Source organism: Pocillopora damicornis, chromosome 9, assembly GCF_964200805.1.
Source record: "Pocillopora damicornis chromosome 9, jaPocDami1.2, whole genome shotgun sequence".
NCBI lineage: Eukaryota > Metazoa > Cnidaria > Anthozoa > Scleractinia > Pocilloporidae > Pocillopora > Pocillopora damicornis.
The window spans coordinates 3,531,648-3,538,018 of NC_142678.1; the positions used below are offsets into that span (position 1 = coordinate 3,531,648).

The 6,371-nt window shown below is 35.2% G+C and overlaps 1 protein-coding gene and 1 long non-coding RNA gene across 2 annotated transcripts in view; one reads left to right on the forward strand and one right to left on the reverse strand.

The window, feature by feature from the left end:
* Positions 1 to 6,371, reverse strand: part of LOC149039648 (uncharacterized) — a 118,839-nt gene that overhangs the window by 51,346 nt on the left and 61,122 nt on the right. The gene's annotated exons all lie outside the window — the stretch shown is intronic.
* Positions 2 to 4,995, forward strand: LOC149039652 (uncharacterized). Its single transcript, XR_016180046.1, has 2 exons — positions 2 to 869; positions 1,776 to 4,995. It is a non-coding gene; the product is annotated as an uncharacterized LOC149039652 (long non-coding RNA).

The following is a 6,371-nucleotide window of genomic DNA, read 5'->3' on the forward strand; positions in this document are numbered from 1 at the left end:
CGCGGGATATGACGAGGTAATGTGGAGAGTACTGACACAAATATTATGTCGTCATGGCTAAAGTCAATACCGATTCTGTTTATGTAGATTATGTAGACTAAATTTGATAGGCGAAAAAATGATCCAAGGACTGTCTATCGTTACGACAAAGCTGATTTTAATTCTAACGGTCTCAACGGCTGATGATATTGACTCGAGACTCGATTACAACTAATTTTCAAGATCTTGTACCTGCTGCAGGTGACATCCGTGCATATTCCTAAGATAAAGCTTAGATATAAATCAAGACCATGCACCTTGGATAGACGAGGTTTTGAAGTTAGCAAGGAAAAAGAAAGCTTTTTGTTTAACGAGTTTTTCAGCACTGTTTTTTCCTACTAAAACCTCTGACTTAGTGGGACTGCATCGTGACATTGTTAATTCTGACCAACTGATGGAAATTTCAACATCTCACGATAAAGTTAAGGATATTCTCAGTAAACTTGATGTCAACATAGTTACTAGAGTGGTTGGTATACCTGAAAGAATTGTAAAGTAGTGCGCAGTGGAGTTATCATATCCATTGACTTTATTATTTAACCTTTTTTTTTCAGAACTAGCAGAGTCCCTTCTTTGTGGAAAAAGGCCAACATCACTTCAGTGTTTAAATCAGATCAAAAGGATGTGGTTGAGAATTGTTGATCTATCTCTCTCTCTGTTATCCATCCCAAGTAAATGTTAAGAGGATTGTACATGGTACCATATATTCTCGTGTAACTCCCTATCTTTCAGACTGGCAGCATGAATTTTTGACCTGGGGCTGCTCATGTGTGACTCAGCTGGTTTTATCACATCATCACTGGATCAAGGCCTTAGATGATGGATCACAGGTAGATGTTGTGTTTTTAGATTTCGCAAAGGCTTACGATAGAGTATCACATGACAGAATTTTGCAGAAATTGTGTAATTTTGGCATTTCTGAAACACTGTTGAATTGGTCTAAGTTTTACTTGACTAACAGAGAGCAGAGGGTGGTCATAGATGGAAAAAGTTCAACCTGGTCTGTCATCCCTTAGGGTTCATTGCTGGGGCCACTCTTTATTGTGATATTCATTAGTGATTTACTGGAGGTAGTTATGCCAGTGGAAACCAAATTGCATTGTATGGAGATGACTACAAAACATCTAGAGTGATAAGTGGTTCATCCTGGAATTACTCCTTGTTTCAATCAGATTTGAATAACTTGTATTTATGAAGCCAACAAAATCTGATGGACTTCAATGTAAAAAAATATAAGCTTATGCATATCACCAAGATGAAATGATCTCTTCATTCTAACTTATGAATAGACAATCACATCCTGGAGGAAACTTTTAAATTTTCTGACCTTAGCCTATTTACCAGTTGCAAGTTGTCCTGGAATGCCCATGTTGACAAAATAACTAGCAAAGCAAACAAGTTTCTTGGTCTTGTTAAAAGGACATGCAAGGGTATGAAGGATATCACTGCCTTGAGAACATTGTTTTGTGCTCTGGTAAGATCCCAGTTGGAGCACTGTACTGTTGTGTGGTCACCTCAAACAGCTAGGAACATCAACAAGTTAGATAAAATTCAGAAGAGAGCTACCAAGTTTATTCTGAAGTCAGATGATGACTACAATATGCACAGAAAAACTAAATTTGTTGTCTTTGGAAGACATGCTTTTTGTTAGATGTTTTATTTTTGTCTAAAGTTCTTAACAGGTATATAGGTATAGACATATCTACGTATACTCAATTTTATACTGATTCTGATAGGTACCACTTCAGGAGAAGGGATGAACTTACACTCAAGAGGACCTTTGTTAGAACTACTACTTTTAAAAGCAGTTTTTTCAAATAGGATTGTGGATATGTGGAATAAATTACCATTATCAGTACATCAGGCATCTAACATTTCCAGTTTTAAGAAGAGTGCAAGGGACTTCTTGCTATCAAGATATGACTGAATTTTTAATTCTTTATTTATACACTATCTCATGCAGTTTTGATGATTGTTATTTATTTCTTAAATGTTTCTTTCTTCTAGGTCACTGCCTTTGTATGGGGTCTATGACTCTTGAAGACTATCTTAATGATGATGTTGTCTCATTGTCATTGAATTGTAATAAATAAATACCTGGTAAATTTAAAAATACAGATCTCTGCACCTAACACAGATGACATCAAACTGCTTCATAAACCAAATGATCTGCACAAAGTGGTCAAGTCAAAATGAAATTTCCTTTTATGAATTTTGAATCGGTGACAAAGGGAATCATGAGCAGAAGTGATTATAGGGCATTTAAGCATTACATCTGTATACAGATGTAATGCTTTAAGGCCTAAAGCATTTCTCTATACACAACAGGCTATTGAAAAAGAAAAAATGAATGCTCTAGTTTCATATGTTGAATATGTATTCTTATTTTCCCAAATTAACTGATAAAACCAAGGCTAAAAATTCACAGAATCTGCAGCATTTAGTCAGTCACATCCCAGTGATGGACCATGGTGGCACAGCTGTCACAGCCAGTTGGTTCAGCCATGAACACTAAAGGAACAGAGAATATGACAAAGGTTACACAGAAGATTATTAAAATTACATTTATAGTACAATACATGATGAATATTTATCATTAGGATTATACAATTAAGCTTTTTGTTGGACACCACCCAAAATGAGGTTCTGTTGTGTGCAATGCAATAGTGAGGTGTATGACATGAGAAGTAATGCTGTCATGCTTTTCAGTCTTGTATTCTTGTAACATGTGTGTTGTATGGAATGTTTGGCCACACAGCCAAGTTTATACATATTGTCCGTAATTAAATCTCTGCTTAGTTTTCTTCATGCCTCACCCATATTTTGGACACAGAACAATATCATACACTACAAATAGTGTAATGGCTCAAACAAGTTCATGGCTAATTTACAGTCACCACCCAAAATTGTTATTCTTCGTATTCTCAAAACTGCATCCAAGCACAAGCCTATTTATATTCTACTGCCTGCTTATTCTGTGCTCCAGTAACAATGAATGAAACAATTATAACACTTTTCCTGCTAAAATTGAAACAAAGAGACTGAATATATTGAAACAAATTTTTAGTGATAAAAATTTATCATAAATCCTGCAGTGAAAACATGCATCATTAAGCTATTATTAAGGGTGGCTATAAATTTAAGCTGTGAAAACATACAAGAAATGAATAACACTAACAGGGTTTAGTTAATAGAAGAGGATTCAAAACTTCAAAGTTACTCATTTTCACCAAGGAACAGAATATTACAGATTTCTTATGATACACTTTGAGGTTTATTGTTTATGCTTTTTATGCTTGGTTCTGGTTAAATTTCTGGCCCTAAAACCTCAGTTAACCTTTTAACACCTAAAAGTGATCAAGACAGAAGTTCTCCTTATAATATCAATACAATATCAATCAAGCAAATGATGAGAGTAAAGAAAAATTATATCAATTAAACAGCATTGAATTAACAGTCACCCTGTATTGAGAGATCAGTTGTCAAAGTTGAGCAATGTTTTCCCCTTAATCCTTTAACTCCCGGAAGTGACCAAGAAATAATTTCTCCTTACTATATCAACACAATATCAAGCAAACAAGTGATGAGAATAGAAACAAATCTTAACTAGGGATTATTAGTTGATCCAATACCAAATTATCCAAACTAACATCACAAGAACTACAGCAGACAGTTTGGAGAATTTCTATTGAGATCTTGAGAGTTAAAGAGTTAATCACTGTAATTTTCACCTGTATTAAGCAGTCACCTTTATCAGGTGGTCATAGTCACCCTTTGCTGAGTCCCAGTGGCCTGTCTGTAATTGCCTTACACCTGTAATAGATGGTCACTTAAAGTACCACCACTCAAATAAAACTAAGAATAATCTTTAACCTTCAAATTCCCAGATCAAATTTGTAATTCTCCTTACTGTCAACCATACAATTCTTATAATGTTAGTTCAGAGAGTTGAGAATTTGATCAACTAATTATCCCCAAATTGATATTTTTCTTTACTCTCATCCCTTGTCTGCTTGATATTGTATCGATATTGTAAGGAGAAATTCTGTCTTGGTCACTCATGGGAGTCAAAGGGTTAAAGTGATTGTAATTCATGTATCTCTCTTGAAATCAAAGTGGTATTTTTGAGTGAGTGAAAAAGTGATAAAGTGAGGTTTTATTATCATTTTATATATTAAACCTACTCTGTGGAAACTGTTTTAAGTGGTCAACCTGAAATTAAGCAGTCATCTTTATGGGCGACTGCTAAATACAGGGTCAACTATATAACTTTCAGGCTTGAGTACTTTTTACCTATGGCATATCAAAACCTGAGTTTGCTTTTTTTTTGCTCTGAGACTCGCAATCCACATGTTCATTTCTGTTGGTGATGATTGAACACTCTAGAGAGCAAAGCAGCTATATTTTTGTGGCCACAGTTCTGTAACTAACAGGACTAACCCAGCTATCTTATATTTCTGAGGAAATCATTTCAATTTTATAATCTATTATCACGATACTCTTAAAATTTTACATAATTTATGTAGACATCAAGGTTCTTAGACTGCTTCCCTTAACTTCACGTCATAATTTAAGGGTACTGCTACAAATTCATTCAACCTCAAATTTCTGAAAAAAAAAACTCCTTTTAATTCTCATGATCTGATCATCAATTCTCCCCTCTTGCTACTACACATTACCTTGCCAATTAGTTATGAGAATTTGTTGTTTGATCAAGATAACATCTGCCTGATTTGTTAGTGTATTCCTATTAACTGTAGATTGGGATAATGTAGGGTACCCTTGGGAGAAGTTAAATGATAATCACTTCTGAGAGTTAAAAGGTTAAATGATAATAGTCCCTTGCACCTTCAATTCTCTATGAAGGGATTTATGGTGAAATTTTGTATTTTTTGCATTTTTTGGCATTGGATATGTTTTGCAGAAAGAAAGAATAAAAATTTTGAGTTGACACTCTCTGGTTTTGACTACAGTTTTGTCTATCCTTCCCATCCAGCTGCTTCATAGTATGTTATGAAACCTTGATGAAAAGTTGGTAAAATTTTTTAAAAACAAGCTGTATGTAAGGCTTAGCTTGTAGTCAATGGAACACACTATAATAAAACTAAGTGCAATTTTGAAATGCCATGCAATGCCACAAAATATTGGTGGCTCAGTTTGGGAGAAAATAATAATCAACAATTATTCACAAAAATGGAGGGAATTACTTGTTTTAGTACATACCCCACAGAAGACAAAATATTAGTATATTTCTTTCAATTTACTCCAAAATGGTTGGAAGTTAAACTCTTAATGTATAATTTTGTCTCATCAGTTGCTGGAGGTGAATGGTACTTACTATTCACTTCTAAACTAAAGCCAATCAGCATGTGCGAGAAGCACTTTTCACTTGTGTGGTATAAACTTAACTCTAATATTGCTCTTTGTAGCCCTACGACTCCAGCCAATAACAGAATACATTTTCTCCCAACCAGCAATTTGTTGATACAAAGGACTGTGGCAACTGTTTTATATTCAACATTAACAAAAAGTGAAAAGTGAAATACCAGTTTAAGAAATCGAGCTGCCACGAATGAGAGAAGACGTAAAAGCTGACAGGTGTTTGTAGCTGGAAATAACATTCAGGCACATCCGCCTCATGTTGTTATTGCATGATAATTTACAAAATAGTAAGGATTCGCTATAGGGTAACACTTTTAATGTTGTTGCATTTGGAAAACAAGAATTGTACGCGATTTGAATTTAAAAGAAGTTTCTGACCCTGCTTCAATTGAGCATTTCTTGGTCTCCAGTGTGGTTTTGCAATTCGATTCAAAGAAACTATGGCAGATGCTCTGCTTTTTCCTATTTTAATTAAAAATGGGGAATAGTACACGCAATTCTTCGTAAACTAACCTCATTGACGAGAACGTATCTTTCGCTCTTCAGCCGAAAACAACGGTAAACCACAGGAACTTATAAAGATAAACTCATCTTGCAGATAAGCAATATGAGAAACTTTACTAAACCCCATGGCGTGCACCCGTGGGAGTCTGGGACGGACTTGCTTGGTATCGTCACGAAACGTTGCGTGACGAGACCAAAGGAGAAAGGGAAAATATAGCACATCTATTAATTTGAGCGACTTTCCACATTTAAGGGATTGTGGAATGATAAGGTCATTAGTTGAGCTGGTCTAGCCGGAAAGTGAAATAAGCAACAATTTACCAGCCTTGGGCTCAGCGTGATATCGATATTGCAACCTTGAGATCTCGAGTGGATAATCACTTTTGCATACATTTTCTTCTCGCGGCCATTCCAGCTTGCTGGTACGTATATGAAGTCACTTTGCT